The sequence below is a fragment of the Chaetodon auriga genome, unplaced genomic scaffold, assembly GCF_051107435.1.
Source record: "Chaetodon auriga isolate fChaAug3 unplaced genomic scaffold, fChaAug3.hap1 Scaffold_193, whole genome shotgun sequence".
Classification (NCBI taxonomy): domain Eukaryota; kingdom Metazoa; phylum Chordata; class Actinopteri; order Chaetodontiformes; family Chaetodontidae; genus Chaetodon; species Chaetodon auriga.
Genome location: NW_027481965.1, coordinates 415,453 through 427,735, shown reverse-complemented (window position 1 = coordinate 427,735; position 12,283 = coordinate 415,453).

Sequence of the window (12,283 nt, the reverse complement as noted above, 5' to 3'; positions counted from 1 at the left end):
AGGACAACATTGTTTCATTTGATTTCCTTCACAGTTTTCTGTGATAAATAGAAGTGTCGATGTTGTACTCCTGTCTCTCATGTTGTGTGATTTTGAAAGTCAAATTAAATGAGCATCACCTTTGAAGATTCATTTTTTTTATGTCACACTGTCTCAGAATGACAATTCCATTTAAGAAACACTCTGCTATGAATATTTATGATGGACAACATGTTTCATGTTCATTTTGTGCTCCTGTCGCTCATATGTAATGATTTTGACTGTAAAATCAAATGAGCGTCACCATTTAAGATTCTTTTGTTTTTATGTGTCACACTGTCTCAGACTGACAATTTCACTTGAGAAATGTACAACTGTGAATGTTTGTGAAGGACAACAAGTTTTAATTTGACTTACGTCACAGTTTTTGTGATAAATACAAGTGTTGCTGTTGTGCCTCTGTAGCTCATGTAGTGTGATTTTGACCCTAATACCAAATGAATGTTATCATTTAAGATTCATTTGTTTTTATGTGTCACACTGTCTCAGAATGACAATTCCATTTAAGAAACACTCTGCTATGAATATTTATGATGGACAACATGTTTCATGTTCATTTTGTGCTCCTGTCGCTCATATGTAATGATTTTGACTGTAAAATCAAATGAGCGTCACCATTTGAGATTCATTTGTTTGTATGTGTCACACTGTCTGAGACTGACAATTTCACTTGAGACATATTCAACTGTGAATGTGTGTGAAGGACAACATGTTTTAATTTGACTTTCTTCAGAGTTTCTGTGATAAATACAAGTGTTGATGTTGTGCCTCTGTCGCTCATGTAGTGTGATTTTGATTTCAAAATCAAATGAGTGTCACCATTTAAGATTCATTTGTTTTTATGTGTCACACTGTCTCAGAATGACAATTCCACTTTAGAAACATTCAACTGTGAATGTTCTTGATGGACAACATGTTTTAATTTGACTTCCTCCACAGTTACTATGAGAAATACCTGTGTTGATGTTGTGCTTCTGTTGCTCATGTAGTGTGATTTTGACTTTAAAATCAAATGAGTGTCACCATTTGAGATTCATTTGTTTGTATGTGTCACACTGTCTGAGACTGACAATTTCACTTGAGACATATTCAACTGTGAATGTGTGTGAAGGACAACATGTTTTAATTTGACTTTCTTCACAGTTTCTGTGATAAATACAAGTGTTGATGTTGTGCATCTGTAGCTCATGTAGTGTGATTTTGACCGTAATACCAAATGAATGTTTTCATTTAAGATTCATTTGTTTTTATGTGCCACACTGCCTCAGAATGACAATTCCACTTTAGAAACATTCAACTGTGAATATTTATGAAGGACAACATGTTTCATGTTCATTTTTTGCTCTTGTCGCTCATATGTAATGATTTTGACTGTAAAATCAAATGAGCGTCACCATTTATGATTCATTTGTTTTTATGTCTCACACTCTCTCAGGATGTGAATTCCACTTGAGAAACATTCTACGGTGAATGTTTATGATGGACAACATGTTTTAATTTGACTTTCTTCACAGTTACTATGAGAAATACCTGTGTTGATGTTGTGCTTCTGTTGCTCATGTAGTGTGATTTTGACTGTAAAATCAAATGAGTGTCACCATTTAAGATTCATGTGTTTTTATGTCACACTGTCTCAGAATGACAGTCCCTCTTTAGAAATATTCAACTGTGAATGTTTATGAAGGACAACATGGTTTCATTTGACTTTCTTCACAGTTTCTGTGATAAATACAAGTGTTGATGTGCTTCTGTCGCTCATGTAGTGTGTTTTTGATTGTAAAATCAAATGAGCGTCACCATTTGAGATTCATTTGTTTTTATGTGTCACACTGTCTCAGAATGACAATTCCACTTTAGAAACACTCTGCTTTGAATATTTATGATGGACAACATGTTTCATGTTCATTTTGTGCTCCTGTCGCTCATATGTAATGATTTTGACTGTAAAATCAAATGAGCGTCACCATTTAAGATTCAATTGTTCGTATGTGTCACACTGTCTGAGACTGACAATTTCACTTGAGACATATTCAACTGTGAATGTTTGTGAAGGACAACATGTTTTAATTTGATTTTCTTCACAGTTTCTGTGATAAATACAAGTGTTGATGTTGTGCCTCTGTCGCTCATGTAGTGTGATTTTGATTTCAAAATCAAATGAGTGTCACCATTTAAGATTCATTTGTTTTTATGTGTCACACTGTCTCAGAATGACAATTCCACTTTAGAAACATTCAACTGTGAATGTTCTTGATGGACAACATGTTTTAATTTGACTTCCTCCACAGTTACTATGAAAAATGCCAGTGTTGATGTTGTACTTCTGTTGCTCATGTAGTGTGATTTTGACTGTAAAATCAAATGAGCGTCACCATTTAAGATTCTTTTGTTTTTATGTGTCACACTGTCTCAGACTGACAATTTCACTCGAGAAATGTACAACTGTGAATGTTTGTGAAGGACAACAAGTTTTAATTTGACTTACGTCACAGTTTTTGTGATAAATACAAGTGTTGATGTTGTGCCTCTGTAGCTCATGTAGTGTGATTGTGACCCTAATACCAAATGAATGTTATCATTTCAGATTAATTTGTTTTTATGTGTCACACTGTCTCAGAATGACAATTCCATTTTAGAAACATTCAACTGTGAATATTTATGATGGACAACATGTTTCATGTTCATTTTGTGCTCCTGTCGCTCATATGTAATGATTTTGACTGTAAAATCAAATGAGCGTCACCATTTAAGATTCATGTGTTTTTATGTCACACTGTCTCAGAATGACAGTCCCTCTTTAGAAATATTCAACTGTGAATGTTTATGAAGGACAACATGGTTTCATTTGACTTTCTTCACAGTTTCTGTGATAAATACAAGTGTTGATGTGCTTCTGTCGCTCATGTAGTGTGTTTTTGATTATAAAATCAAATGAGCGTCACCATTTGAGATTCATTTGTTTTTATGTGTCACACTGTCTCAGAATGACAATTCCACTTTAGAAACACTCTGCTTTGAATATTTATGATGGAGAACATGTTTCATGTTCATTTTGTGCTTTTCTCGCTCAAATAGCGTTATTCTGACTTGAAAATGACGGAATATGAGTATTTTAGATTCATTTGTATTTATTTGTCAAACTGTCAGAGAATGACATTTCCACTTTAGAAACATCAATTCTTGCATGTTTTTGAAGGACAGCATGGTTTCTTTTGAATTCGTGTTGAGTTAGTGTGAAAAGTGCAGTATATGTTCATTTTGTGCTTTTCTCGCTCAAATAGCGTTATTTTGAGCGGAAAATGACAGTATGTGCTTATTTCAGATTCATGTGTTTTTATGTATCAAACTGTGTGAGAATGACAATTCCACTGTAGAAACATCAAGTCTTGCATGTTTTTGAAGGACAGCATGGTTTATTTTGAATTCCTGTTGAGTTAGTGTGAAAAGTGCAGTATATGTTCATTTTGTGCTTTTCTCGCTCAAATAGCGTTATTCTGACTTGAAAATGACGGAATATGAGTATTTTAGATTCATTTGTATTTATTTGTCAAACTGTCAGAGAATGACATTTCCACTTTAGAAACATCAATTCTTGCATGTTTTTGAAGGACAGCATGGTTTCTTTTGAATTCGTGTTGAGTTAGTGTGAAAAGTGCAGTATATGTTCATTTTGTGCTTTTCTCGCTCAAATAGCGTTATTTTGAGCGGAAAATGACAGTATGTGCTTATTTCAGATTCATGTGTTTTTATGTATCAAACTGTGTGAGAATGACAATTCCACTGTAGAAACATCAAGTCTTGCATGTTTTTGAAGGACAGCATGGTTTATTTTGAATTCCTGTTGAGTTTGTGTGAAAAGTGCAGTATATGTTCATTTTGTGCTTTTCTCGCTCAAATAGCGTTATTCTGACTTGAAAATGACGGAATATGAGTATTTTAGATTCATTTGTATTTATTTGTCAAACTGTCAGAGAATGACATTTCCACTTTAGAAACATCAATTCTTGCATGTTTTTGAAGGACAGCATGGTTTCTTTTGAATTCGTGTTGAGTTAGTGTGAAAAGTGCAGTATATGTTCATTTTGTGCTTTTCTCGCTCAAATAGCATTATTTTGAGCGGAAAATGACAGTATGTGCTTATTTCAGATTCATGTGTTTTTATGTATCAAACTGTGTGAGAATGACAATTCCACTGTAGAAACATCAAGTCTTGCATGTTTTTGAAGGACAGCATGGTTTATTTTGAATTCCTGTTGAGTTAGTGTGAAAAGTGCAGTATATGTTCATTTTGTGCTTTTCTCGCTCAAATAGCGTTATTCTGACTTGAAAATGACGGAATATGAGTATTTTAGATTCATTTGTATTTATTTGTCAAACTGTCAGAGAATGACATTTCCACTTTAGAAACATCAATTCTTGCATGTTTTTGAAGGACAGCATGGTTTCTTTTGAATTCGTGTTGAGTTAGTGTGAAAAGTGCAGTATATGTTCATTTTGTGCTTTTCTCGCTCAAATAGCGTTATTCTGACTTGAAAATGACGGAATATGAGTATTTTAGATTCATTTGTATTTATTTGTCAAACTGTCAGAGAATGACATTTCCACTTTAGAAACATCAAGTCTTGCATGTTTTTGAAGGACAGCATGGTTTATTTTGAATTCCTGTTGAGTTAGTGTGAAAAGTGCAGTATATGTTCATTTTGTGCTTTTCTCGCTCAAATAGCGTTATTCTGACTTGAAAATGACGGAATATGAGTATTTTAGATTCATTTGTATTTATTTGTCAAACTGTCAGAGAATGACATTTCCACTTTAGAAACATCAAGTCTTGCATGTTTTTGAAGGACAGCATGGTTTCTTTTGAATTCGTGTTGAGTTAGTGTGAAAAGTGCAGTATATGTTCATTTTGTGCTTTTCTCGCTCAAATAGCGTTATTTTGAGCGGAAAATGACAGTATGTGCTTATTTCAGATTCATGTGTTTTTATGTATCAAACTGTGTGAGAATGACAATTCCACTGTAGAAACATCAAGTCTTGCATGTTTTTGAAGGACAGCATGGTTTATTTTGAATTCCTGTTGAGTTTGTGTGAAAAGTGCAGTATATGTTCATTTTGTGCTTTTCTCGCTCAAATAGCGTTATTCTGACTTGAAAATGACGGAATATGAGTATTTTAGATTCATTTGTATTTATTTGTCAAACTGTCAGAGAATGACATTTCCACTTTAGAAACATCAATTCTTGCATGTTTTTGAAGGACAGCATGGTTTCTTTTGAATTCGTGTTGAGTTAGTGTGAAAAGTGCAGTATATGTTCATTTTGTGCTTTTCTCGCTCAAATAGCGTTATTTTGAGCGGAAAATGACAGTATGTGCTTATTTCAGATTCATGTGTTTTTATGTATCAAACTGTGTGAGAATGACAATTCCACTGTAGAAACATCAAGTCTTGCATGTTTTTGAAGGACAGCATGGTTTATTTTGAATTCCTGTTGAGTTAGTGTGAAAAGTGCAGTATATGTTCATTTTGTGCTTTTCTCGCTCAAATAGCGTTATTCTGACTTGAAAATGACGGAATATGAGTATTTTAGATTCATTTGTATTTATTTGTCAAACTGTCAGAGAATGACATTTCCACTTTAGAAACATCAATTCTTGCATGTTTTTGAAGGACAGCATGGTTTCTTTTGAATTCGTGTTGAGTTAGTGTGAAAAGTGCAGTATATGTTCATTTTGTGCTTTTCTCGCTCAAATAGCGTTATTCTGACTTGAAAATGACGGAATATGAGTATTTTAGATTCATTTGTATTTATTTGTCAAACTGTCAGAGAATGACATTTCCACTTTAGAAACATCAAGTCTTGCATGTTTTTGAAGGACAGCATGGTTTCTTTTGAATTCGTGTTGAGTTAGTGTGAAAAGTGCAGTATATGTTCATTTTGTGCTTTTCTCGCTCAAATAGCGTTATTTTGAGCGGAAAATGACAGTATGTGCTTATTTCAGATTCATGTGTTTTTATGTATCAAACTGTGTGAGAATGACAATTCCACTGTAGAAACATCAAGACTTGCATGTTTTTGAAGGACAGCATGGTTTATTTTGAATTCCTGTTGAGTTTGTGTGAAAAGTGCAGTATATGTTCATTTTGTGCTTTTCTCGCTCAAATAGCGTTATTCTGACTTGAAAATGACGGAATATGAGTATTTTAGATTCATTTGTATTTATTTGTCAAACTGTCAGAGAATGACATTTCCACTTTAGAAACATCAATTCTTGCATGTTTTTGAAGGACAGCATGGTTTCTTTTGAATTCGTGTTGAGTTAGTGTGAAAAGTGCAGTATATGTTCATTTTGTGCTTTTCTCGCTCAAATAGCGTTATTTTGAGCGGAAAATGACAGTATGTGCTTATTTCAGATTCATGTGTTTTTATGTATCAAACTGTGTGAGAATGACAATTCCACTGTAGAAACATCAAGTCTTGCATGTTTTTGAAGGACAGCATGGTTTATTTTGAATTCCTGTTGAGTTAGTGTGAAAAGTGCAGTATATGTTCATTTTGTGCTTTTCTCGCTCAAATAGCGTTATTCTGACTTGAAAATGACGGAATATGAGTATTTTAGATTCATTTGTATTTATTTGTCAAACTGTCAGAGAATGACATTTCCACTTTAGAAACATCAATTCTTGCATGTTTTTGAAGGACAGCATGGTTTATTTTGAATTCCTGTTGAGTTAGTGTGAAAAGTGCAGTATATGTTCATTTTGTGCTTTTCTCGCTCAAATAGCGTTATTTTGAGCTGAAAATGACGGAATATGAGTATGTTAGATTCATTTGTATTTATTTGTCAAACTGTCATAGAATGACATTTCCACTTTAGAAACATCAATTCTTGCATGTTTTTGAAGGCCAGCATGGTTTCTTTTGAATTCGTGTTGAGTTAGTGTGAAAAGTGCAGTATATGTTCATTTTGTGCTTTTCTCGCTCAAATAGCGTTATTTTGAGCTGAAAATGACGGAATATGAGTATGTTAGATTCATTTGTATTTATTTGTCAAACTGTCATAGAATGACATTTCCACTTTAGAAACATCAATTCTTGCATGTTTTTGAAGGACAGCATGGTTTCTTTTGAATTCGTGTTGAGTTAGTGTGAAAAGTGCAGTATATGTTCATTTTGTGCTTTTCTCGCTCAAATAGCGTTATTCTGACTTGAAAATGACGGAATATGAGTATTTTAGATTCATTTGTATTTATTTGTCAAACTGTCAGAGAATGACATTTCCACTTTAGAAACATCAAGTCTTGCATGTTTTTGAAGGACAGCATGGTTTATTTTGAATTCCTGTTGAGTTAGTGTGAAAAGTGCAGTATATGTTCATTTTGTGCTTTTCTCGCTCAAATAGCGTTATTCTGACTTGAAAATGACGGAATATGAGTATTTTAGATTCATTTGTATTTATTTGTCAAACTGTCAGAGAATGACATTTCCACTTTAGAAACATCAAGTCTTGCATGTTTTTGAAGGACAGCATGGTTTCTTTTGAATTCGTGTTGAGTTAGTGTGAAAAGTGCAGTATATGTTCATTTTGTGCTTTTCTCGCTCAAATAGCGTTATTTTGAGCGGAAAATGACAGTATGTGCTTATTTCAGATTCATGTGTTTTTATGTATCAAACTGTGTGAGAATGACAATTCCACTGTAGAAACATCAAGTCTTGCATGTTTTTGAAGGACAGCATGGTTTATTTTGAATTCCTGTTGAGTTTGTGTGAAAAGTGCAGTATATGTTCATTTTGTGCTTTTCTCGCTCAAATAGCGTTATTCTGACTTGAAAATGACGGAATATGAGTATTTTAGATTCATTTGTATTTATTTGTCAAACTGTCAGAGAATGACATTTCCACTTTAGAAACATCAATTCTTGCATGTTTTTGAAGGACAGCATGGTTTCTTTTGAATTCGTGTTGAGTTAGTGTGAAAAGTGCAGTATATGTTCATTTTGTGCTTTTCTCGCTCAAATAGCGTTATTTTGAGCGGAAAATGACAGTATGTGCTTATTTCAGATTCATGTGTTTTTATGTATCAAACTGTGTGAGAATGACAATTCCACTGTAGAAACATCAAGTCTTGCATGTTTTTGAAGGACAGCATGGTTTATTTTGAATTCCTGTTGAGTTAGTGTGAAAAGTGCAGTATATGTTCATTTTGTGCTTTTCTCGCTCAAATAGCGTTATTCTGACTTGAAAATGACGGAATATGAGTATTTTAGATTCATTTGTATTTATTTGTCAAACTGTCAGAGAATGACATTTCCACTTTAGAAACATCAATTCTTGCATGTTTTTGAAGGACAGCATGGTTTCTTTTGAATTCGTGTTGAGTTAGTGTGAAAAGTGCAGTATATGTTCATTTTGTGCTTTTCTCGCTCAAATAGCGTTATTCTGACTTGAAAATGACGGAATATGAGTATTTTAGATTCATTTGTATTTATTTGTCAAACTGTCAGAGAATGACATTTCCACTTTAGAAACATCAAGTCTTGCATGTTTTTGAAGGACAGCATGGTTTCTTTTGAATTCGTGTTGAGTTAGTGTGAAAAGTGCAGTATATGTTCATTTTGTGCTTTTCTCGCTCAAATAGCGTTATTTTGAGCGGAAAATGACAGTATGTGCTTATTTCAGATTCATGTGTTTTTATGTATCAAACTGTGTGAGAATGACAATTCCACTGTAGAAACATCAAGACTTGCATGTTTTTGAAGGACAGCATGGTTTATTTTGAATTCCTGTTGAGTTTGTGTGAAAAGTGCAGTATATGTTCATTTTGTGCTTTTCTCGCTCAAATAGCGTTATTCTGACTTGAAAATGACGGAATATGAGTATTTTAGATTCATTTGTATTTATTTGTCAAACTGTCAGAGAATGACATTTCCACTTTAGAAACATCAATTCTTGCATGTTTTTGAAGGACAGCATGGTTTCTTTTGAATTCGTGTTGAGTTAGTGTGAAAAGTGCAGTATATGTTCATTTTGTGCTTTTCTCGCTCAAATAGCGTTATTTTGAGCGGAAAATGACAGTATGTGCTTATTTCAGATTCATGTGTTTTTATGTATCAAACTGTGTGAGAATGACAATTCCACTGTAGAAACATCAAGTCTTGCATGTTTTTGAAGGACAGCATGGTTTATTTTGAATTCCTGTTGAGTTAGTGTGAAAAGTGCAGTATATGTTCATTTTGTGCTTTTCTCGCTCAAATAGCGTTATTCTGACTTGAAAATGACGGAATATGAGTATTTTAGATTCATTTGTATTTATTTGTCAAACTGTCAGAGAATGACATTTCCACTTTAGAAACATCAATTCTTGCATGTTTTTGAAGGACAGCATGGTTTATTTTGAATTCCTGTTGAGTTAGTGTGAAAAGTGCAGTATATGTTCATTTTGTGCTTTTCTCGCTCAAATAGCGTTATTTTGAGCTGAAAATGACGGAATATGAGTATGTTAGATTCATTTGTATTTATTTGTCAAACTGTCATAGAATGACATTTCCACTTTAGAAACATCAATTCTTGCATGTTTTTGAAGGCCAGCATGGTTTCTTTTGAATTCGTGTTGAGTTAGTGTGAAAAGTGCAGTATATGTTCATTTTGTGCTTTTCTCGCTCAAATAGCGTTATTTTGAGCTGAAAATGACGGAATATGAGTATGTTAGATTCATTTGTATTTATTTGTCAAACTGTCATAGAATGACATTTCCACTTTAGAAACATCAATTCTTGCATGTTTTTGAAGGACAGCATGGTTTCTTTTGAATTCGTGTTGAGTTAGTGTGAAAAGTGCAGTATATGTTCATTTTGTGCTTTTCTCGCTCAAATAGCGTTATTTTGAGCGGAAAATGACAGTATGTGCTTATTTCAGATTCATGTGTTTTTATGTATCAAACTGTGTGAGAATGACAATTCCACTGTAGAAACATCAAGTCTTGCATGTTTTTGAAGGACAGCATGGTTTATTTTGAATTCCTGTTGAGTTAGTGTGAAAAGTGCAGTATATGTTCATTTTGTGCTTTTCTCGCTCAAATAGCGTTATTCTGACTTGAAAATGACGGAATATGAGTATTTTAGATTCATTTGTATTTATTTGTCAAACTGTCAGAGAATGACATTTCCACTTTAGAAACATCAATTCTTACATGTTTTTGAAGGACAGCATGGTTTCTTTTGAATTCGTGTTGAGTTAGTGTGAAAAGTGCAGTATATGTTCATTTTGTGCTTTTCTCGCTCAAATAGCGTTATTTTGAGCGGAAAATGACAGTATGTGCTTATTTCAGATTCATGTGTTTTTATGTATCAAACTGTGTGAGAATGACAATTCCACTGTAGAAACATCAAGTCTTGCATGTTTTTGAAGGACAGCATGGTTTATTTTGAATTCGTGTTGAGTTAGTGTGAAAAGTGCAGTATATGTTCATTTTGTGCTTTTCTCGCTCAAATAGCGTTATTTTGACCTGAAAATGACGGAATATGAGTATGTTAGATTCATTTGTATTTATTTGTCAAACTGTCATAGAATGACATTTCCACTTTAGAAACATCAATTCTTGCATGTTTTTGAAGGCCAGCATGGTTTCTTTTGAATTCGTGTTGAGTTAGTGTGAAAAGTGCAGTATATGTTCATTTTGTGCTTTTCTCGCTCAAATAGCGTTATTTTGAGCGGAAAATGACAGTATGTGCTTATTTCAGATTCATGTGTTTTTATGTATCAAACTGTGTGAGAATGACAATTCCACTGTAGAAACATCAAGTCTTGCATGTTTTTGAAGGACAGCATGGTTTATTTTGAATTCGTGTTGAGTTAGTGTGAAAAGTGCAGTATATGTTCATTTTGTGCTTTTCTCGCTCAAATAGCGTTATTCTGACTTGAAAATGACGGAATATGAGTATGTTAGATTCATTTGTATTTATTTGTCAAACTGTCATAGAATGACATTTCCACTTTAGAAACATCAATTCTTGCATGTTTTTGAAGGCCAGCATGGTTTCTTTTGAATTCGTGTTGAGTTAGTGTGAAAAGTGCAGTATATGTTCATTTTGTGCTTTTCTCGCTCAAATAGCGTTATTTTGAGCTGAAAATGACGGAATATGAGTATGTTAGATTCATTTGTATTTATTTGTCAAACTGTCATAGAATGACATTTCCACTTTAGAAACATCAATTCTTGCATGTTTTTGAAGGACAGCATGGTTTCTTTTGAATTCGTGTTGAGTTAGTGTGAAAAGTGCAGTATATGTTCATTTTGTGCTTTTCTCGCTCAAATAGCGTTATTTTGAGCGGAAAATGACAGTATGTGCTTATTTCAGATTCATGTGTTTTTATGTATCAAACTGTGTGAGAATGACAATTCCACTGTAGAAACATCAAGTCTTGCATGTTTTTGAAGGACAGCATGGTTTATTTTGAATTCCTGTTGAGTTAGTGTGAAAAGTGCAGTATATGTTCATTTTGTGCTTTTCTCGCTCAAATAGCGTTATTCTGACTTGAAAATGACGGAATATGAGTATTTTAGATTCATTTGTATTTATTTGTCAAACTGTCAGAGAATGACATTTCCACTTTAGAAACATCAATTCTTACATGTTTTTGAAGGACAGCATGGTTTCTTTTGAATTCGTGTTGAGTTAGTGTGAAAAGTGCAGTATATGTTCATTTTGTGCTTTTCTCGCTCAAATAGCGTTATTTTGAGCGGAAAATGACAGTATGTGCTTATTTCAGATTCATGTGTTTTTATGTATCAAACTGTGTGAGAATGACAATTCCACTGTAGAAACATCAAGTCTTGCATGTTTTTGAAGGACAGCATGGTTTATTTTGAATTCGTGTTGAGTTAGTGTGAAAAGTGCAGTATATGTTCATTTTGTGCTTTTCTCGCTCAAATAGCGTTATTTTGACCTGAAAATGACGGAATATGAGTATGTTAGATTCATTTGTATTTATTTGTCAAACTGTCATAGAATGACATTTCCACTTTAGAAACATCAATTCTTGCATGTTTTTGAAGGCCAGCATGGTTTCTTTTGAATTCGTGTTGAGTTAGTGTGAAAAGTGCAGTATATGTTCATTTTGTGCTTTTCTCGCTCAAATAGCGTTATTTTGAGCGGAAAATGACAGTATGTGCTTATTTCAGATTCATGTGTTTTTATGTATCAAACTGTGTGAGAATGACAATTCCACTGTAGAAACATCAAGTC